A 24,138-nucleotide genomic window follows, 5' to 3' on the forward strand; every position below is an offset into this window, starting at 1 on the left:
TCAGAAAATTAGTCAGAAATATATATTTCTGAATTGAAACTTATTAAATTAAATAATTCTTGGTGTATTACTTAAGAGCTATATTTCTTTCATTCTAAAAGAAAATAGCCTTATTGGGTTCCACAGAAAATACATATATTCTTAGAATTTGAATTGCCTTCTTTACTGACCATGAATATGGTGGATTCTGCTCTCGTGATTAGATTTTTTTCTATGGCACAGTTGACCTTAAAGTATGGAAATTATCCAAGTAGGTCCTGTTGAGTCACATGAGTCCTCTGAAAATAGAGTTTTCCAGCTGGTAATAGAAGAGGAATATATATTTCTGACTAATTTTCCAACATTAGAACATGCCACCGACCCTTTTCACTCTTACCCCACAAAAATCCACTGAAAGACTTTGCCTGGATGAAGCAAATCTGGGAATTTTCATTTGAAATAGCTGATATATATATATATTTTATATATATAATATATATGTAATAATTATATATTTATAATATATACAATTAATATCTATAATCATATAATATGTAATATATGATTATAGATATTAATTATATAATATATAATCACATATATATATGTAATATCAATATTCTTCTTGCAAATTACCTGGACAACTTTCTGAACCTCAATTTCTAGGAAGTTGCCATACTGAAGACTAACAAATTCAGTGTAGTCAGCTTTCCTTTCACTGCTGGAAAGAAATTCTTATTTATTTAGCTAAGTATCATGCAAAGAAATTGAAAGTTTAATGAACATATTTTATTAAAAATACCTATCTTTAAATACTGCAATCTCAGCACAGCAAAGAGCTCCTAACCAAAGAGGCAACAGTGCAGTGGCAGTAAATCCCAGCTCTGCCACTTAATAGCTCTTTGGCATTGGACAAGTTAACATAATTTCTCTGTGCTTCAATGTTCTCATCTGCCAAATGGAAACAGTAGTTAATCATATGGCTGATGTAAACACCAAATAATTCAGTATAAGTAAAATATTTAGAACATTGTCTGGCATAGAGTAAATGCCATAAATATTTATTGACTAAAATTAGGACTTTAAGGAACATAGAACCTGGCTGAGGGAACAAGGTACCTGCATCTCATGCTCATTCAGTGAATACTCCTAATTCGTAGATGGCACTATTTAAGTTGCTGTTTTCTCCACCACCACCACCCCATCTTTTTTTTTCAGATGAGCTGCTGTATCAATTCAGATTTTCTGAGAGGTAGGCACCAACAAGAGATTTGATGGGGAAAACACATATGAAAGATAAAGAAAAAGGGAGCAGGAGTGGTGAGGAAGAGCTTTCAGATCATAACACAGATTGGATACTTATGCAAGGAGAGAGAGAAAGAAGGATTGGCCAGGAAAAGCTCAGACTACAGTGAGGCTCTAAGAAAATCTCAGCCAAACCAATAAGGAGTCAAGAAGCAAACACAACACTGCCTGTTAGTGGAATCCCACATTGGGTAGAGAAGGAATGGACCCAGTGCCCCTGCCATACCCAGATGTTGGCTAGAAGAGTCTAGATGAAGCACAGCATTGGCAGTTTCAAATGTGAAAGTCTAACAGCTGCCATCAGCTGTGCTTCCCACAAAAGGTCCTCTTAAAAGGGGATCTGAGTGGCACACTTCTATGGTTGCCACAGCCCCTGTAATTGCATTTATGCAGGTGAAATGCACACATAACATGATGTCCACTGACCTTTTTTGTTAGGCCATCATTTAAACACCATTTCTGGGAGGTGGGCACCTGGCAGGTATCAGTGAACAACCTAATGTCTTTGGGGTATCAGCCAGGAGGAAGCAGCTGAGGCTACTGATGGCTCTCTGATGGGATCTACCTATGGGGAAGACTGATGCATTGCTGGTTAAATGTATCTATGGACTGATGAATTGAACCTTTCCTAAGTTTGGCATTTGCTGATCATGCAGTCCAGTACTGGGCAGCCTTCTTTTACATGAAAGCCAATACAGGAATAATATGTATGGATACATATATGTACACATAGGGGTGTATGTGTGTGTGTATTACTTAGAGGCTATATTTCTTTCATTTAAAAAGAAAATAGACTTATTGGGTTTCATAGAAAATAAATACATCCTTGGAACTTAAATTGCCTGCTTTATTGAATAGAAGAATGCCATTAAGAAAGTTGGCAGTGCTTTTTAGCCATCAAAATAATTTCATCTAGAATTATTTGGAAAACATCAAGAATAAGGCAACTTTCTAAGTTTCTCATCCTGAAATTAGATCACAGGCCACATTTCCAAGCTCAACAGCCCCAGCTGGCTCTCTGGCCTGTGTGTGGACCACATTTCCATAGTATACCTGGTGCTATGAGGAGACCAGAGGCACAGAACAAAAAGACTAAAGGGGCACAGAACAAAAAGACTAAGTGCCACAGCTTGGGAGGACACTGCCTAGTGCACTAAGCTGACAAGGACAAAAGTGCTATAGAGGTGTGTGAAGGCACTATGCAAATTCAGAGGAGTGAGCCTCAACTCATCACTATGGGAAGGATAGTGAATAGCTAGGAACTCCAGGTAGGAAGCTGTGCCTTAACGGTGCTGCTGCACACACCTGACATCCAGCTTTTTCCTCATCCTATTCTACATCTTTGCTTCTAGTTTAACCTTGACTCTCCAAGAGCAGATGAGCTTAGTGTGACCCTTGCCACCCCAGTCCCTATCATTTATTTATTCACCAATTTCTTAATCAAGGAAATATTGAATACAAAGTGCATTTAGACTACAGTTTGTACTGATCCAAGGTCCCATACACAATATATATCTATATTGTTATATTAACTTGCAGTATTAATCAACTCTTCACTTAGGGAATAAATAAAATTTCAGCAGTTATAAATTAGGCAGTTTCTCATCTACATTTTGGAGAGATGGCATGAAAGGTTGAAGGATTGTATTAGTCCATTTTCATACTGCTGATAAATACATACTCAAGACTAGGCAATTTGGGGGAGGCCTCACAATCATGGCAGAAGTTGAGGAGGACCACGTCACATCTTACATGGATGGTGGCAGGCAAAGAGAGAGCTTGTGCAGGGAAACTCCTGTTTTTAAAACCATCAGATCTCATGAGATCCATTCACTATAATGAGAATAGGAACAGGAAAGACCAGGCCCAATGATTCAATTATCTCTCGCTGGGTCCCTCACACAACATGTGGGAATTATGGAAGCTACTAGATGAGATTTCGGTGAGGACACAGAGCCAAACTATATCAGCGATTATGAGGTTTGCTGACAGAATATCAGCACTTACCATGTGTGACCTGAACAAATTTCTGAAACTCATTTTCCTTGCAATAATCTGGAAAATAGAGATAACAATACTTATCTTGCAAAGTATGCATTAAATTTCATATGAAAAAAGCAAAGTACAGTGATTGGGATAACATAAAATGAAAGGTAGAAAACAAACTAAGATGTGTAAAAAGGAAATTTAGATTTTTGAAAATAATTTAGAAGTGGGACAAATGCTCCTAAACAAGAAAAAAATCAGGAATCCTAAAGAGAAAGTATAATAGATTTGAATACATAAAATAATTAACCTCTATGTGATAAAATACAGCATAAACAAACGCAACCGAGCATATAATAGGCCAAGAAAATACAGTTGCAATGAATATAATAAGGATTAATAGCGATTTTTTAAAAGTTTCTGCAAATTAACAAGAAAAATACAACCCCAGAGAAAAATGACCAAATATTATATATCAGCAATTCACAGAATTATAAATAGCCAATAAACACCGGAAAACATTCTCAGCATAGCTGCTTCTTAGGTAACACAAATTAAAACAAATAAGTTATTCCATTGTTTTTACTCACCATATGAACACAACATTGTAAATATTTATAACATCCCTTATAGGTAAATATATGGGCAAATGGATGCTTTCATATACTTCTTAAGAGAACATTAAGTCAAGGTGCCTGCTGGTATAGTAAGCTTCACTATTATGATGCTTGGTTACAAAAAATAGGGGAAAGATAATCTGAACCAACTTAAGTTAAAAAGAAGAAAATTATTATTGTTTACTACTATCATCATAAAGAGATTGAGATATTTCCTGAATCTTAACATTGCTCATGTAGTTTGACTGCAGGAGCACTGAGAACCAGGCACTGAAATTCCATTTGGACTTATCTTGGGGGATCATCTCTCGGTATGGGCTTCATACTTCTCTCTCTTGGTGCCAACTAACTTTGTCCTTTTGATGAAAAACAGCAATCAACAAATTCTGAGTTTTAAGTCCTTAATAGCCTCAACCATCAGAAAATTATTGATTCAAGTCACAAGTTTCCCATGCCCAAAAATTCCAAGAAAGTCAGTCTCTGGCCCTGACTAGATCCAATGAATATTCCTGGACCAATAATTGATGACCTCAGAGATGAGGTTCTGTGATTAGCCCAGCTTGATTCTGGAACCCCTCCTGACGCAATCTGTTGCATCAGAAGATGAGTTCATATTAACTTGGCTGCTCTCAGCAGAAGGATGAGGGAAGTCATAATTCCCAGAGGAAGGGACTGTTATTCCCAGAAGAAAAACATGCTAGCCAGATACAAAAGAGCTTAAAATATACAGGCACTCAGTATCCTTTTTAATAAATTAGATAATTAAAAGATAAATTGGTAATAATCAATTAATTGGAAGAGGAATTTAGCAATATCTATCAAGACTTTATATAATCTCATGTCCACTAATTCCACTTTTGGCCATGTATCATAAAACTAACATACATACACAAAAAGTATTAATTTATTAACTTGTTCATCAAATGTTTAGTGCATAGTGTGTGCTTACTATTCTAACAGCTGGAATAATAGTAATAAAAAAGATACAATTTTTCTATATTTACATTTGAGTGGAGAACAGAAATTACAAATAAGTGATTGGCACATAACAAACATTTGTTATTAAGCATTCTGTCCAATTTCAATGCCTAGATGTCATAAACTTACAGTATAAATGTATCTTTTGTTTATGATCCAGAGTTTTCAATATTTCAAATCTCCATCTATGATATATACACTGGCAATTGCAAACGGTGTCATGTTATGTCTAATTTTTACAGAATTGTACACTTTACAAAAAGTTTTCAGTTTTCACATCTACTATCTCATTTCTCTCATGCATCAACACTCCAAATTAGATAAAGGCAGTATTTTTATTACTTTATCATTGAATCTCTTCTCCAGAGCCAAGCAAAATGCAAGGTAAGCACCAAATAAGAATTTGTTAAGGAATCAAAATTAAGAGGCATGGCTAAAACACAGAGGTGCTTAGGTAACATAGCAAGTTATATCTTTGCAGCTGCCATTCCTTCTAGGTTTAAGGACCATGAAATTGGTTTGGTTTTTAAAAGAAATAATTAAGTATTTTGTTCATGGTATATTCACAAAACAAAAATTGCTCTTGGAACAAATAGCAACTGGAATTCAACGTATGGAGCATAGAAAGAAGTTTTGGTAACACCCAGATTTGAGCCTCAGGAGAAATCTTGAGACTCATGTTTTAATTTTAATCACATACGTGTGACCTGGACAAGTTACTCTGCCTCTACAAAATGAGGTGATTGTTTCAATTGAATAATTTCTTCTGGCTACAAAATGTGATGATATATCTACTTTTTCAGCCATGCCTGTTCCATAACTGTGGACCTCAATGGTTGTGTTTTAGTTGACTCTGAAGACAAGGAAATGCATTGTAAAACAAAGCCATTTCAGGCAGCTATGTGAGCAAATGAGTGTTTTAGGCTCCACAAATGAGGCTGCAAACCTAATTATGACAAAGAACAAGCATTAGTTCTGTTACTTAGTTAAATGAGTCAACAGAAGAGAGTTTAAGCCCATTCTCTTTCTTGGAGAAGTCTCATCAAATGCCATGACTTTGCAGATACCTAGGTAAATGCATTGAATGGGAACTACTGAAAAAGAAAGTCTGCTCTTAGGCAGTCACTTTGGGCTGAAAATCTAATGACAGAAGTAGTCCTTAGGGTATAACATGATTAGTTATATCCTTCTCAATTACAAAGAATAACAAGCAAACATGGTCCCTCACCTAATTTTCATGGCAGCTTCCTGTGGTGGGATATAAATGGGTTTTGGAATACCATGAACTCAGGTTGAAAATTCTAGCCTTTGCCCTGAATGACATTGGCTAAGCTATTAACCTCTCTTAATCTCAAATTCCTAATCTACAAAATTAGGATAATAATATTTACATTCTGAGATTTTAAGTCACAAATGTATTTAAGCACATGGTTGAGTCCTGTGACACCAAATAGATGATGAATAAACATTGACGTATCACAGTTTGTTTAACCATTCATCTATTAAAAGACATCCAGGTTGTTTCCAGTTCTGCCTATTATAAATAAAACTTCTTTGAATATTTTTGTACAAGTTTCTGTAAAAATAAGTTTTCATTTCCCTGAATAAATCCCTCAAAGTGGAATTGCTGAATGATATGATAGCTGCATATTTAGTTTATAAAGAAATTGCCAACCTCAAGAGTGACTGTGCCACTTTACATACCACCAGCAACACAAATGAGATCCACTCTCTCCACATTCTCAACAGTATTTGGTATTGCCATAATTTTTATTTGTGCCATTCTGATAGGTATGTAGTGATAACTCATCATGGCTTTAATTTTTATTTTGCGATTTGCTAATCAGGTTGTTTGTTTTGAGAGTTCTTTATGTATTTTATATGCTACCCCTTTGTCAGGCAAGTGGTTCCCAAATATTGTGTCTCCAGCTTGTATCTTGTCTTTTCATTCCCTTAGCAGTGTCATTCCGAAGGCAAAAGTTTTTAATTTTGGTGAAGTCCAATTTATTCATTTTTTCTTTTATGAATCTTACTAATAATGTTACATCTAAGAACCCTTCAGGCAAGACTAGGTCACAGAGCTTCTCTCCTATGTTCTCTTCTAAAGATTACAGTTTTATGTTTTATGTTTAAATACATAATTCATTTTACATTTTTGTATAACATGTGAAGTTTAGGTTGAGGTTCATTTTCATTGCCTATAAATTACAATTGCTCTAGCACCATTTGTTGAAAAAGTTATAATTCCTCCTATGAATTGCTTTTCCATCTTTGTCAAAAATTGCCAAGACCATACACTGGGGAAAGGACAATCTCTTCAATAAATGGTGCTAGGGAAATTGGATATCCACATGCAGAAGAATGAAGCTAGACCCCCACTTTGAACTAAATGTAAGACCCAATATAATAAAACTATTAAAATAAAACAGGGAAATGCTTCAGAAAATTGGTCTGGGAAGATATTTTATGAATAAAACCTGAAAAGCACAGGCAACAAAAACAAAAATAGACAGATGGGATGAAATCAAACTAAAAACCTTCTGCCCACCAAAGGAAATAATCAGCAGAGTGAAAAGACAATCTACAGAATGAGATAAAATATTTGCAAACTATTTATCCTACAAGGGATTAATATTCAGAATATACAAGGAACTCAAACATCTCAACTACAAAAAAAATTTAATTAAAAAATTTAAAAATAATAAAAATCATTTGGACGTATTTATGAAGTCTCTTTGTTTTCATTCTCTATTCTGTCCTTTTGATTTATATGTCTATCCTTCTGCCAATAACATGCAGTCTTGGTTACTATAACTACATAAGTCTTGAACTTGGGCAGAGTGACTCCTCATATTACATTCTTTTTCACAATTGTTTTAGCTATCCTAGTTTCCTTGCCTTTCCATACTACTGTTAGAATAATCTTGTCTGCATGTACAAAAAATATAGCTGGAATTTTGATGAGAATCTTATTAAATCTGTTTATCACTCTGGGGAGAATTGACGTTTTTATTATGTTGAGTCTTCCAGTCCATAAACATAGTACACCTCTTCATTTATTTAGAAATTCTTTGATTTCTTTCATCAGTATTTTATAGTTTTCAGCTGGCAATTCCTGTACGTATTTTTTATATTTACACCTCAATATTTAATTTTTGGAGGAATTGTAAATGGTATCATACTTTTAATTTTGATATCTGTGTTTTCATTGCTAGCATATAGAAATGCAATTAATTTTTGCATGTTTATCTGGTATCCGGTGATCTTTCTGAACTTATGAGTTCTGGGACAGCTCTTAAAATACATTCTTTCAGATTTTCTATGTAGACAACCATGTCTTCTACAAATCGTTAAAGTAGTATATCTTCCTTTTTGATGTGTATGTCTTTTTCTTTTCTTGCCTTAAGTGCGACAACTAGAAAGAACTTCAGCATTATGTAGAATAAGAATGATAAAGGTTAAATCATGTCTTTTTCTCAATTTAAGAGGAAAGCATTCAGTAATTCATCACTAAGTATAATGCTAAGCTGTAGATATTTTATAATTTTTACTCAAGCTGAGAAAGTTATCCTGTATTTCTATTTTTTATGATAGCTTTATAATAAATACATGCTGAATTCTGTCAAATTTTTTTTGTTTTATTTTGTTTTCTTTGCATCAACTAACATGATTGTGTGTTTTTTTCTTTCTTTCCTCTGGTAGTATGGTGGGTTACACTGGCTGGTTTTTCAATAATGAACCAGACTTGCATCCTTGGAATAAATCTATTTTGGTTATGAAGTATAATTATTTTATTTTTATATATTATTGAATTATATTTGTTAATGTTTTAAAAAATATTTTTGTGTTTATATTCATGAGGGATATTTACGTATAGTTTTCTTTATTCTGTACTTCTTTTGAGTTTTCATTTCAAAATACAATTAGCCTCATAAGTTTAATTAGGAAGTAATTCTAGTTTGTTTTCTAGAGAGACTACACTGCACTGAATTGGTATTAGTTCTTCTTCAAATATTTGGTAGAATTCAGCCGGGCGCGGTGGCTCACGCTTGTAATCCCAGCACTTTGGGAGGCCGAGGCGGGTGGATCACGAGGTCAGGAGATCGAGACCATGTTGAAACCCCGTCTCTACTAAAAATACAAAAAATTAGCCGGGCGTGGTGGCGGGTGCCTGTAGTCCCAGCTACTCGGAGAGGCTGAGGCAGGAGAATGGCGTGAGCCCGGGAGGCGGAGCTTGCAGTGAGCCGAGATCGCGCCACTGCACTCCAGCCTGGGCGACAGAGCGAGACTCTGTCTCAAAAAAAAAAAAAAAAAAAAAAAAAAAAATATTTGGTAGAATTCTCCAGTAAAATCGTCTGGGACTGGGTACTTCTTTTTAGGAAATGTATTAGTCTATTCTCACACTGCTATAAAGAAATACCTGAGACTGGTAATTTATGAAGAAAAGAGGTTTAATTGACTCACAATTCCATAGGCTGTACAGGACGCATGGCTTGAAGACCTAAGGAAACTTACAATTATGGTAGAAGGCAAGGGGAAGCAAACACATCCTCACATGTAGGAGCAGGAGGAAGAGAGAGCGAGAGAAGGGGGAAGTGCTACACATTTTCAAACAACCAGATCTCATGAGAACTCACTATCATGAGAACAGCAAGGGGGAAATCCTCCCCTCCCCATGATCTAATAGACTCCCACCCGGTTCCTCCCCCAACATTAGAGATTACAATTCAATGAGATTTGGGTGGGGATCAAAGAGTTTTAAAGTTACAAATTCAATTTTTGTGAGTTGTTGGGCTATAAAAATTATCTATTTCTCATTGAGTGTGTTGAGGGTTTGCTTTTTGAGGAATTGGTCCATTTTATTTGTTATCAAATGTTTGTATGTGGAGTTGTTCGTATATTCACTTATTATCTAATGTCTTCAGGGCTTGTGATGATATCAGTTGCTTCATTTTTTTATATTGGTAAATTGCATCTTCTCTTTTTTTTTTCCTTGTCACTCTTACTAGAAATTCACAAGAACCAACTGTTTCTTTTTCTCTTTTTCTATTTTTAATTTTGTTAATTTCTACTCTTATCTTTATTATTTCCTTTCTTCTGCCTGCTCTATTTTATTTATTCTTCTTTTAGTTTTTTGAGGTGGAAGCTAAGACTATTAATTTGAAATGTGTCCTGTGTTCCAATGTAAGCATTTAGTGCTATAGATTTTTCTCTCAGTACCACTTTAGCTGCATCCCACAAATTCTGACATGTATTATTTTCATTTTCATTCAGTTCAATGTATTTTTTTTATTTCCCTTGAGAGTTCTTCTTTGACTCAAAGGTTATTTAGAAGTAAATTCTCTAGTTTTTAAGTGATTGGAGGTTTTACTGTTATTTTTTAAAATAATTTCTAGTTTGATTTCACTGTAGTCACAGAACATGCTCTGGATGATTTTAATTGTTATAAGTTTGTTGTTGTTCTTTTTATGACTCAGAATATGATTTAACTTGGCATATGTTCCATAGGTGCTTGAAAAAATCTGTATTCTGTTGTTGATTGTTCTGTAAATATTGATTACATCCTGTTGGTTCCAGTAGTCTTGTGATATGAATATTAGTTCTTTTGATATAGTCACATAAGTCCTCAGTATCTGTTCAATTTTTAAGTTTATTTTCTATTGTTCAGATTGGATAATTTCTATTATTCTTTCTTTCAGTTTACTGATTCTTTTCTGTTCCTTCCATTCAGCTGTTGAGTCCATCCACTGAATTTTTTTATTTGTTATTGCATTTTCTGTTCTAAAATCTGAGTTTATTTACAGCTTCTACTTCTTTGCTGAGACTATTTTTTTTCCTTTGTTTCAAGCATGTTATAATTGCTCATTGAAGCATCTTTTATAATAGCTGCTTTAACTTTCTTTTTCAGATAAATGGGTCAGGAAAGATAATCAGTACACCGAAAGAGAGAACAATGAAAATTATGCAATCTTAACATACTGAAAAAAAAGAGAGACTTAGGGACCTTTATGAGTAAAATAAAAGTTCTGACATTCATGTCATAGGAATATGGGAAGGAGAAAAAAGGGAGAGCTGAAAAAATAATGGTTGAAAACTCCTCAAATCTTAACATCTCTGTGTTCTCAGAGTTGGCATTCATTGTTATTATTCATTCAAGAGAGATCGTCCTGGTTCTTGGTTTGATGAATCACTTTTGCCTGGAACCTGGACATTTTGGGTATTTTGTTAAGAAACTCCAGATTTTATTTTAACTTTATAGTTTTGTTAGGTATCTATGATATCACTCTGGCAACAGCAGAAGGGGATATTGACTCATTACTTCCAGGTAGAGATAGAAGTCCAGGTTCCTCACTTGGCCCCTGTTGATACCTGAGAACAGGGGGATCCATGTCACTATTGAGAGGAAGTGGGAGTCTCAGCTCCCAACTAGTCCTCCCCTGATACTACCCTGAATAAAAGTGCAAATGACTCATTACTGCTCCCCACATGTCCTCCAATGTCACCACAGGGATTTTATGGCCTCATTACCACTGAACACTAGCAAAAGTCCAGACTCTCCATTAGGTATCTTCTGACGTCGGTTCAGTAGCGGGAGGGAGTAGAACCTAATTACTGCAGGGTGCAGGTGGAGGTCCAGGTTCACATGTGGTCTCCACTGACATTGTGAGTGGGGGTCTTCATTATTTCTCGGCAAGAATGAAAGTACTAGCTTTCTACTCGGCCTCCTCTAACACCATCCAGCACCATCTAACACCATCCAGGTATGTTTAGGGTGTTGGGGAGAAACACTTTGTTACAGCCTAGCAAGGGTGGAGCTCTAGGCTACCCACTTGGTCTTTGCTGGCATAGCTGATAGCCGGGCCACATTTTTTTTTTTTCTGTAGTATTTGGCTGGAATAGGATGGCTATTGTCTAAAGTTTCTGTGCTGCTAGACTGCCCTTTTTCTGTTTTGTTTGTTTGTTTGTTTGACTACAGAGAGCAGGCTTTTGTTGAGGCTTTGTTTGTTTGAACATGTTAGCATTTACAGAGTTCTAGTTTCTCCACCTCCAATTCTGGGATATACAAGGCAAAAAGGAAACCAAAGGGCCTTACTGTCCCTTGGGTTCCAAGATGCCTAGACAGTTATCCTTCTTTTCTTTACCTTTTGGATTTTTAGATTTTTGTTTTGTATATAATATTCAGGGTTATTCGTTGTCCTTAGTGGGAGGAAGAGAGGCAAATAATCTACTCTACCTTCAAGGAGGCAGAGGTTCTAAACATTTATTCTTAATAATATCTTATTATAAAAACACATTTAAATGGCATTGAATGAAATGTTGAAAGACTTCGTATAATGTTTAGTAATCTTACTGTTGCTATTCCTTACAAGATTAAGATTTGTAGGTGAGTACTGGCCAAATTCTTAGCAAAGGCATGTGTATGTATACCCACCTATCTAATTTAAAGGTATTTTTGGTAGGCAGATTGGTAACTACGAATATGTGGTTTGATGGTGCTAAGTAAACCAGCCTTCTTCAAATAAATTCTCTCTCTGGCTAGTGTATAGCATTACCAGGCTTAAGCTTTATCCCTTTAACGAGTGTCTATAATACCTGCTGAAATATAAGTATTCATGGAAAGTATATGGTACTACTCTAGACCCCAATTGTGCTCCATGCTTCCAACCCTCACCAATAGAAAGGAATTAGATACTTAACAGAACCAAACAAATGAGGACAGTTCACCAGAACTCCCAAGTATATTCTTTTAGACACAGACACACAGTCATGTACATACCTCTCTGCAACACATAAGTACATATGTATCTTAACCAAATGGACAAAGAAGATCCAATTTAATCAGCACTTTAGATTATAACTAATATTTATTGACAACTGTTTTGTGTGTTGAATAGGTTACAAGAAGTTGGGCGTAACATGTCTTCCCACTCACTTGAAGAGAGAGAATCTGATTTTCTCTTGTGTCTTTCAGTCATTCAGGAGCTAAGCTCCAAGTATTTATTAAGCACTTACTGTGTAACAGACACCACGTTACTAGAGATAAGAATGTATAAGTCACTTCTTTATACTTTCTTTTATTTGATGGCTCTTATACCAAAAATTTGTTCTGTGAAATTGGCTTTCTTAATCATAAATTTGTAACACATTTTAGAAACTGCTTTCCCATACATCCACCCATTAATTCTTAAAATAAGGTAGAAAGCTCTATTATTTCTTATATTTAACAAATTAGGGCGGTGAGGTCAAGAAATTTCAGTGTCTTTCCCACTACCACACAACCAGAACTGCAGTGATGTCGTAAATAGTGATCTTCTGGCCCTCCAAGCCCAGAACACTTTCATATCACACCTACATGCTGCTCACTTTCTGCGAGCTGTTTCCCCCAACGATTTGACCATCTTTGGTTAAGATCCCACCTTATGATTGTATTCATTTTCCTAAATCGTACTACTAAACCAATAATTCCAGGAGGATGAAGCTCTTGTTATGATTCATTATACTTTTAATCTGTCCTTGTTGGCCTTCCCTTATTATTTGTTAATTTCAAAATGGCTGCAATGGATCCAGACTCTGAAGAAGAAATAATCCTTGATGCTCTTCCTTGTTAGCAATCGACCTGCCTCTGCCTCTTCCTAGCTCTGTGGTCTCAGCGAAATTAATAATATTCTCTTAGCTGAGGTTTCTTATTTTATTTATTATTTTTATTATACTTAAAGTTCTAGGATACATGTGCAGAACATGCAGGTTTGTTACATAGGTATACAAGTGCCATGGTGGTTTGCTTCACCCATCAACCCGCCATCTACCTTAGGTATTTCTCCTAATGTTATCCTTCCCCTAGCCCCCAACACCCCAACAGGCCCCGGTGTGTGATGTTCCCCTCCCTGTGTCCATGTGTTGAATTTTCTTATTTGTAATATGGGTGTAATAATTCTTACCTCTGAGGGCTGTTAAAAAATATAGAGAATACTCAATGGAGTGTGCAAAACTCCTAGGACAGTGTTTGGCAAAGAGCAGGCCCTCCTCTCCTTCCTACTGTATAGCAAATGTCTTGAGAATAGGAACATGTCCACACAGTGCTTTGTATTTAACAGGCATTGGAAACAGATTTGCTGAATGAATGGATAAACAAATACAATACTACAAAAGGATTTTTAATTATTAGTATTACAAAATAACTTTACATACAGCAAATTGATAGAGTATTTTGGCATTCAGTCTTATAGTACAGTCTACAAGATATATATATCTTGTACAGTCTACAATATATATATATATATATATCAAGACATATATATATATACCAGTATATACACTACATACACTATACATATCTTGAAGACTAAAATGGAATATATGATCATTAATAACACTAAATCTTTTCACTTTAACATGTTTGCCCTATTATTTATTTAATCTCTGATGTCTGCACCAGCTCCCTGCTACCTGGCTTTATCCTTTCCTGTGAACTAATCATTCACTCATGCATGCAATTAACATTTGCTGACCACTTACTGTCTACCACAAACCAGGGTGCATGATTCATAAGACTCCTCTGTCTCTGCCTCCAAAAGATTTACACTATGAAAAAAATGCATAAACAATTTATAATTAATGGAGGTGTTATGATAGAAGTACAAAAAAGTGCTATGCTTATAAGAATGATTCATTTTGCCTAGGGAGTTTGCTTACCAGAGCTTACATGCTAGAAAGTGATTTTTCTCTTTGTAAACTAAATTGACTTACTGGTAATAAAAATAGCTTCCATTTGTATAGTACTTTAAAAGTGCTTTCACATCCATTTCTTCTTTTAATCCTCACAATGAATGCTCTATAGTGTAATGGTTTTCTTTAAGATATATTTGCAAAAAAAAAAGGAAGATATGAGGCCAACTGATATGCAACATGGAAATTTATTTGAAATCTCATAGGTAGAAGATATAAGCCAGAACTGGAAACAGTATTCAATTGGAACCTCATGGAAATCATTCCAAGAATTTTTGCTATTTTGCTAATAGCAAAGACCAGTTTCTTCACCTTCATCCTCAATGTCATCTCCTCATTTCAAACCTGACCTGCCATCTCGCTCTTGGGTTATTCCGACAGCCTTCTGACTGGATTCTCTGATTTGTATCTCATCTCCCTCCAAACCATTTGCCATATTGGCCACAAAATAATTTTTTAATACAAATTGGACCACATCATTTTCCCATTGAAAGCTGTTTTATGCTATAGAGCTTCACACTCCCTACAGAGTTAAGTCCAAATGCTTTTGCATGTATATAAAACTCTCCATCATCTAAACCTGTCAACTTGTTCAAACTTGTTATTGGTCACTTTCTTCCAACTATACTTACTGATTTTACTCCAAGCCACCATACTATCTCAATTTTTGTGCCTTTATAGATGCAATCTTTGGCCTAGAATGCTTTTAGCTCTCCACCATTCTGTCTGGTACAACGATGGCAGACATAGAAAGTGTAGCGATTTTCTTGTTTATAACTAGACATACTTAACAACAATAGCAGAATCTTCACAACATAATTTTCGCTCTTGCTTTTTTTCCCTCTTATTTTATTACTACATAAAATAGAATTTGGGAACCATTAGTCTAGCTTTTTCTCTTAAAATCTCAGGGAGAGATTATTATGTTTTTATTGCATATTAAAGATTCATGACATTTATATTCATTTAACATAGAACTAAAATATCTTCTATTGTGAGCATATTTTGTGCTACATGCTAAGTAACTAGCTGGGGATAAGTCAAACAGGGCATATCTGAGTGTATCATGGATCTCATATTCAAATGAAATAGACAATAAAATAAATAAATGAATTAAATCTTACATATTGGTGAGCAATGCTTCTGAGGAAATAAAAGATGGCCTGAGAAGGAGGACACTTTAGAGAGGTCAGCCCATGAAGGTCTCTAGGAGGAAATATATCTTAGATGAAATTTGAAAGATGAGGAGCCAGCCATGCAGTTGGGAGAAGAGTCAGCTGGGTCAAGGCAGCAGCAAGCACAGAAACTCTAAGTCAGAGCAAAGTTTGGAGTGTTTGAAGAACTGAAGGACCAGGATAGTTGAGCATGGTGCGTGAGGGGTTGAGTTGATGGTAGAAGATACAGGGCCTTGTAGGCTAGGCCAAGGAAACCACTGGATGACTTTAAAAAAATAAATGATGAGCTGGATGCAACACTGGCTACTGGGTAAAGAATGAATTATAAGAGAACAGGAGTGGAAACAAGGGAACGAGTTAGGAGGTTATAGTAAGGTTCTGTCAAGAGATATTGATGGATAGGACTATAGTGGTGGCGGTGGCAATAGAAAGAAATGGATGGATTTGAGATACACTTTAGAAATAAAACCAACAAGATCATTTTGGAAGGTAAGGAAGAAAAATGTAATATGTGTCCTAAGTCTCTGGCATGAAGCCACTGGGTAGATGGTGAACCATTTACTGAGATGGAAAAGACTGAGGAAACAAAAAAAAATGAAGGAAAACTGAGAGCTTCATTTTGGACACATTATATTTGAGGCACCTCTCAAACATCTGAGAGAAGAGACATCAAGTAGGTAGTTGAATAAGCAGTTCATACCTCAGAAGGGAGTCCTGAGATAGATATGCAAACGTGGAAGTTTTAAATATAGAGATGAGGTGAGGTGAGTTAATGTATTGAATATATTAAATGAAATAATACATAGAAAGCAGCAGATACTCTACTCGGCATAGTAGCAAACACGTGCTCAAAAACAATGTTAGCTATTGGATGCTGCTTGTGGTTAGGACACTCTTCACACAGTGTAACCTAAGTTTTTTTCACTAAGGATAAATGGCTTTTATATTATTTTCTTCTCAATAGAAATATTAACAACCAGTAGTTGTTAAAAGTTACTCATGTATTTGAAAGCTCATTTAGAATGTTTTACATATTCATATGCAGAAGTACAAAAGATGAAATGAAAAGGTTAATATTAGAAATACATGGCATATATAATAATATATTACATAATATAAAATATATATTGTATTGTATATAATAGAAATAGATATATAATTTAGTTTCAAAGGTATTTTTAACAGACCGAATAGAAAATTGGTTAAATTATTCAGATTTTAAGAGTTTTAGCATGTATATACAAATAAATATATTCCAGAATGCTGATAAATTAATTTATGGCACAGATTAATTTTTATGCATGTTAGTTACAACTAAGAAAATGTGGTTTTACCTCATACATTGTCTCTGCAATTTACTAGCTGTGTGAACTTGGCAAATTATATATAACCCCTTGGTTCCTCAATTTCCACATTTGTAAAACACCAATAATTATGCCCTATCTAATCATGTTGTCACGTGAAATGACAATAATGTGTGTAAAATACATAGTACAGTGCCTGAAGTAAACCATAAATGATTGGTCTGTGCAGTGGTTCTCAACCCCAGTTGAATATTAGAATCACCTGGGGAGTTTTTAAAATACTGATGTCCAGGCTTCACCTAAAGCAATTATGTCTGAATCTCTGGAGGTGGGGCTTAAGCCAATACAATTTTTTAAAAAAATTCATCACATGGGCCAGGTTCAGTGGCTCACACCTGTAATCCCAGCGATTTGGGAGGCCAAGGCAGGAGGACTGCTTGAGCCCAAAAGTCGAGACCAGCCTGGGCAACATGATGAGGCCTTGTCTGTACAAAAAATTTAAACAATTAGCCAGGCATGGTGGAGTGCACCTAAAGTCCCAGCTATTTGGGAGGCTAAGGCAGGAGGATTGCTTGAGCCCAGGAGATCGAGGCAGCAATGAGCCTTGTTCGTGCCACTGCACTCCAGCCTGGGCAATAGAATGAGACCTTGTCTCAAAACAAAACAAAACAAAAACAAACAAAAACCTCCCTCACTTTATGATTTCAATGCATATCCAGGGTTGAGAACTACTGATCTATAATAACTATCATGTATCACATATGGGAATGTAATGTTTTTATATGTGAATTATATTAATATAATATAGTGTTATGTCTATTAAACAAGTGGTGAAAAGAATTTAAAAATCTGTCCAGTGATTTATTTTGAAAAAAATACATAAATTGGAAGAGTAGATAAATAATAATCAGGCCTAAGATCTCTGGTGTAAGTTGCCTGTGCACAATTACCACCTCCCACTAGCTTATAACTTTGGGCAAGTTACTCAACTTCTGTTTCCTCATTTATCAACTAGGAATAATGAAGATGCCTATCTCTCATTGCACTGTTAGTAAAATGCATATAACATTGTCTGGCATATCACAAGTACTACATATTTATGTTTTGGGAAATTTAATGCAACTGTCGCTGGGAATGTAAATTAGGTTCAACCATTGTGGAAAGCAGTATGGCAATTCCTCAAAGAGCTAAAAACAGAACTACCATTAGACCCAGAAATCCCATTACTGGGTATATACCCAAAAGAATGTAAGTCGTTCTATCATAAAGGCACATGCACGTGTATGTTCACTGCAGCACTATTCACAACAACAAAGACATGGAATCAACCTAACTGCCCATCAATGGTAGGCTACCATGAAATACTATGCAGACATAAAAAAATGAGATCATGTCCTTTGCAGGAACATGGATGGAGCTAGAGGCCATTATCCTTAGCAAACTAATGCAGGCAGAGAAAACCAAATGCCACATATCATCACTTATAGTTGGGAGCTAAATGATGAGAACACATGGACACATAGAGGGGAACAACAGACTCCTGCACCTACTGGAGAGTGGAGGGTGGGAGGAGGGAGAAGATCAGGAAAAATAGCTAATAGGTACTAGGCTTAATACCTCTGAAATAATCTATACAACAAACCCCCATGACATGAGTTAACCTATGTAACAAACATGTACATGTACTCCTGAACTTAAAAGTCAAAAAAAAGAAATTTGATGAAAATAGGTATATGGAGTGAATATTACTAGTCACTAATATTCAAACTCAGTAAAATACTTTTGCATTAGAACTGAAAAACAGATGCTATACCAAAGGTCTGGGGTAACTGTGAAGAAACATTCTCTAGACCTTATATGAAAGATCAAACTGATCCTCATTTCATATTAGTTATTTGTCATCATAGAAAACAATAATGTTAATCCTGCCAGGACCTATATAAAACATCATAGAATATGTTAGTAAAAGTATCCAGCATCCCCGAAGCCCTGAATCTCAGATACTACAGGACAAACTGCTGGGAATGTTCAAATTATGCAACCAATATACAGGTCCTGTGTTGGGTGCAGGTCCTGGAAGTGGATTTTGAGTGATGAACCCCTCTGTCTCGACTGGCTTGACTTCCCCTACTTCTCCAGCCTTGCTCAAACGGCCTCACCTCACTCCCTTGCTCCATCTAGGCAACACCCTCTTCCCTTTCCATAACATGTCCTACTATTTGTCTCCTCCAAGGCTTGGCTATTCTTGCCGATACCTCCTCCTAGAATGTTCTTCCTATTTCCCTCTGACTATTTCACCCCCAACCTATACATCTTTTAAGATTTTTAACTCAAGTACTAAGCTTTTCCATTGAAGCCTTTCCCCAATGCCCCAGGTTGAAGTAACAATTCCCTCTTTTTTACCTACTTACACCATGAACAGAGGGCCATTTAAAACCATCATTGAGGCCGTGCGGTGGCTCACACCTGTAATCCCAGTACTTTGGGATGCTGAGTCGGGCAGATCACGAGGTCAGGAGATACAGACCATACTGGCTAACACGGTGGAACCCTGCCTCTACTAAAAAATACAAAAAAATAGCCGGGCATGGTGGCAGGAGCCTGCAGTCCCAGCTACTTGGGAGGCTGAGACAGGAGAATGGCGTGAACCCGGGAGGCGGAGCTTGCAGTGGGCCAAGATCGCGCCACCGCACTCTAGCCTGGGCGACAGAGCAAGACTCTGTCTCAAATAAAAAAAAAAAGAAAAAAAAATCATTGAGCCTCCTTAAAGGCCAGGCACGTGTCTTATTCATTTATTTATTTATTTACTCATCAGCCCCTGGCATACGGCCTGGCTTGTTTAACTGATTTCATTGACTTAGAGAATGGAAGGAAGGGAGGGGAGGAGAAAAGAAACAACATCCATTTGTAGAGTGTATGACCTAGAGGAGGGCCACTAACAATGAGCATGAATGTATAAATGAAAATCTGTGGCCCCTGGTTTCAATAAGATCAACAGAAAAGCCATGCTGACACTCAGCAATCAGCTTCTCATAAAGTTAATGCAGCATCATATCTCTGCTTCATGGAGAAGCACTGTTACGGATTTCAGTAAGAATCAGAAGTTTACTTTCAAACACTGAAATTCTCTAGATTTCCATTCTTATAAATTAACTCTCATCTTTCAAAGATCTTCACTCAGGAGGCTGAGGTGACAGGATCACTTGAGCCTGGAAGGTGGAGGCTGCTGTGAACTGAGATTACAGCACTGCACTCCATCCCGGGTGACAAAGGAAGACCCTGTCTCAAAAATAAACAAACAAACAAACAAATAAACCAAAAAATAAGAAAACCAAACACCACATATCCTCACAAAAAACAAAGATCTTCTAAACTGTCACCACCTCTCGGAAGTCTTCTCCAGTTTAGTGGAGACAAAATCATGAGACCCACGACAATTTCAGCACAGTAAATTAAGGGCAGGAACTCTGGGATACTGTTCCTACTATTAGCTCTGTGGTTTCAGGCAAGCTGCCTAACACCTCTGTGCCTTAGTTCACTTGCCTTTGAAATGAAGACAATAGTAATATTTATCACGGATTTGAAAAGAGTACTGAATGTTCAGAATAATGAATGCCTTGCACATGGAGAGAACTACATAAATGTTAATAGTTTATATTATAAATTGTTAATAGTTAATATTATAAATGTGACTATTAGAAGAAAGAATCACTGAATTTTCTTCCTTCCTTCCCTACTTCCCTAAACAAGAAGAATGTAGGTATCTCTGTTTTAATTTCTATAACATTGCTTATTTTATAAGTTAAGGGCCTAAATATATTGGCCATAGAGAGAATATACTTTCACCATTCATACGAATAAACAAGTCTACATTTAACTTACAAAACAGATTTCTCCTCTATAAATCCTTTGTAATATTTGTTGCTTCAGAGTCTATATTAGCAATAGTGAAACTTGGCAGGATAACTAATCTTGTGTAATGGCAGAGAAATGGCAGGACAACCTTGCCTAAGATTTGTAAATTTCAAATAAGGCAGTATCTGTCAGATATACGGGAACATTTTTTTCTGAACTAAAATGAGCTGAACACAAGTATAAAGCTTATTATCAATCTCATTTTCAGTTCCTTTGAAATCTTTTGTGAGTTGATCCTAGCTAAGAGACTAGCCATCAGAAAAAAAAAATCTATATGTGGTAGAGGATTAGGTAAAACAAATGCCTATAGAAGTTGAGAATCCATCATTCCTGTTTCCATTCTCCAATGAAGAAGGTAAATCTTATCCTCCTCAGTAAATGAACTACAGAAGGCTGCAAAGAGACTGAAGCCTTTAGACAGTCTAGGGGGCCCCTGATGTTATGCCTAAGGAAAAGTTACGGTATGTCCTCAGCAAGGATGAAGAAATAACAAGTTAGTAAATTATCTCTGTTTACATTTACAACCAACAAACCAATCATTTCTATATAGTTTGTACCTAAATTTCAAACATTCTTGATTATTAATAAGAGACTATGTTAGAATTCACAAGTTTCATATCTTGTAGTCTTACCAGAATGAAGTTCCTAAGTCCCTCAAAGAAATATGTTCTGCTATGTCAAAGGTCTTTCTATGCCTTTTCCACAGTCTCTCTCTCTCTCCAGATTCTTCCTCCAGCCTCCAGCCACCAGCCCAGACATTTTATCTTGTTGAGCAATAGGGCAGACAACTGGATTCACAGGAAACAAGATGGAGTGAACAGAACACAGAAATGTAACTCAGAAGACAGTGGTGATTTTGCCACTTACTGTGTGTCTTCATGAATATACTTGACTTTAGCTTTCATTCACTCACAAATCAAAAGTAGATAATAGTATTACCCCCTCCCTCCATCTTACAAAGTTACTTTGAGGATACTGGAATTGCTTACGAAAGCAATTCTAAGCTGCAAAGTACTAAACAGAAGTAACTCTGATCCTGCTCATTCCATAGCTTAGGCTTTAGTCCTCAGTGACCTCTGGTTTTAGACTGTCTGTGTTTAAATCCAGGCTCTTAGTCATTGACTGTGTCCTTGAATGAGTTCATGCTTCAGTTTCCTTATCTGTAAAATGGGGCTAATAATAGCATCAATTTATAAAGCTATTATGAAATGTGAAGTGGAATGGCACCTATGTGGCACTTAGAACAATGACTAAAACTTAGAAAATAAGGGTATGATCCAGTGAGTACTTCTTTAAGTGGCTACCTTTTGAGTATAGTGCAGCTTTGAGGATTCCAAAGAACGGATAAGATCTAGCTCCTATTCATCTTTGGAGATCTCACAAACTTGTGAAGAGTGGACACTCAGGTAAACAAGTGCTGTGACAGAGATAAAATGAGGCAAAGTACAAGGTACAGATTCATCCCTAACTCCCTCCTCTGCCCTTTTGCCCTTATTCTGTTTTCCTGCTTTCCCTAGGTAAGTTTGGCTGATAATCCAATACACTTTCATGGCCTCAGCTATCAACTGCACACCAACAAAAACCAAGATCCATAGACCAAAACCCTACTCTTACTCTCTGATATCTCCACTTAGTTTACTCTTTCTCCCCACTCCTGAACCTGTACCTCTTTCAACTAACCCCTCAAACCTAATAATTGCCAAACTATGACAATTACATCAGGGAAACATGCCCACTCCTCAACCCCTGTACACATCTACTATATTCACCTTAACTATTGCAGCCACCTCCTAAGTATCTCAGTGCCTCCAGTTTCAATCTCCTTATCTGCAACCCATTCCCCATTCAGCCCCCTTGGGGGGGTTCTAAAAATTTCTATCTGTCAACAACACACCCTCTAAGAAAAGTTTTGGTAGCTTGCCTTTGCTTGCGGAACAGCGTCGTCTTGGGCCTGCAGCACTCTTAACGTATGTCTGAGGCTCCTTTCCGCTCTTATTCTCAACTTCCCAGATCTCAACACAAAGCACACTCAGTGTCCTTTTCCAGATGGCCTGTGCACCTTCCATTACTCTCCACTTTTGCTCTTGTTGGTTATACTCTCTCAAATGTTCCACCTGCCACCTATCCATCCACTCATCTTCTCCCTTATCCTTCAATGTACAGCTCAAATGCCACCAACTGCACATCATTTGCCCTGCTTAATAAATTCTTCAAGACTTACTGTTCTTTCACATGGATTTGCATATAACATGTAGGTTGAACCATATGAGTTACCAGTTTTTGGTAGGCCAAAATGGTCAAATAACTGCAGTTTCCAGTACTTGAACCTATAACATGACATGTTCCTCTTAGAGCATTTATCCTGCTTCATCAGAACTCTTTCTTTAAGTATATTGCCCACATACCTTGTCATCTTCACCTTTCCATGCCCAGTGCCTCGCAGAGTGCCAGGCAAGAAGTAGATGCTCCAGAAAAGTGTGTAGAATTCAAGGTAATTGCTGTGTATGGATCTTAACACTTTGCTGAGCTCTCTTACATCTAGGTCCTAATCTTACTGTCATTATCTAGGGTCTGCCAAAGGTAAACGTAGCCATCCAGGGCTGTCTGGAAGAGAGTCAGGATTGTAGGTAGCCCTTTCCTTCCCCCATTTACATCAAGACCCAGCTCTCTACCTACTAACTAATTACCTAACCTAGGCAGGAAAACATCAGCCTCCTGGGTTGTCCTTTCTTTAGGCAGCAAGTATGTAATCTGCAATACCATTCAGGGCACTTAACACATTAATTCACTCATTCAATCATGGGGCTGTGATTGGTACTAGGAATATAGTAGTAACTAAGGCAACTAGAGACTATGAGTTTGGTGTGTTTTAATCTATTCTTCAAACTTTTTCCCTTAAGAATTACCTAAAGAAACTGAGTATTTTCCAAAACATAGCTTGCATATTTGAACACTTTTAAATGTCTTATACATACATTTTAAGTCCTCTAAAAATATTGTAAGTTGAAATAATTGTTGCAAAGGATGTAATTTCAGTATATATTTTATTTTGTCACTTTAAATTACTATTATTTTTAATGTATTTAATGAAATCTGAATATCATAACACTCTGATACCCACAACTATCTTTTTTTAATGAGAAAGATGTTTTA

General features: G+C 36.3%; 1 long non-coding RNA gene across 5 annotated transcripts in view; it reads right to left on the bottom strand.

The window, feature by feature from the left end:
- LOC134732717 (uncharacterized) overlaps window positions 1-24,138 on the bottom strand; it is a 68,206-nt gene that overhangs the window by 25,382 nt on the left and 18,686 nt on the right. For 2 of the 5 annotated variants that reach the window (XR_010116168.1, XR_010116169.1), the window contains exons 3-4: window positions 14,382-14,447; window positions 3,292-3,339 (exon numbers count right to left, since the gene is read on the bottom strand). The exons of 1 other annotated variant lie outside the window; for it this stretch is intronic. This is a non-coding gene — a long non-coding RNA (uncharacterized lncRNA). The remainder of the gene's footprint in view (window positions 1-3,291; window positions 3,340-14,381; window positions 14,448-24,138) is intronic. 2 more of the 5 variants (XR_010116166.1, XR_010116170.1) reach the window with 1 other exon arrangement.

This window comes from Symphalangus syndactylus, chromosome 16 (genome assembly GCF_028878055.3).
Source record: "Symphalangus syndactylus isolate Jambi chromosome 16, NHGRI_mSymSyn1-v2.1_pri, whole genome shotgun sequence".
Taxonomy (NCBI): domain Eukaryota; kingdom Metazoa; phylum Chordata; class Mammalia; order Primates; family Hylobatidae; genus Symphalangus; species Symphalangus syndactylus.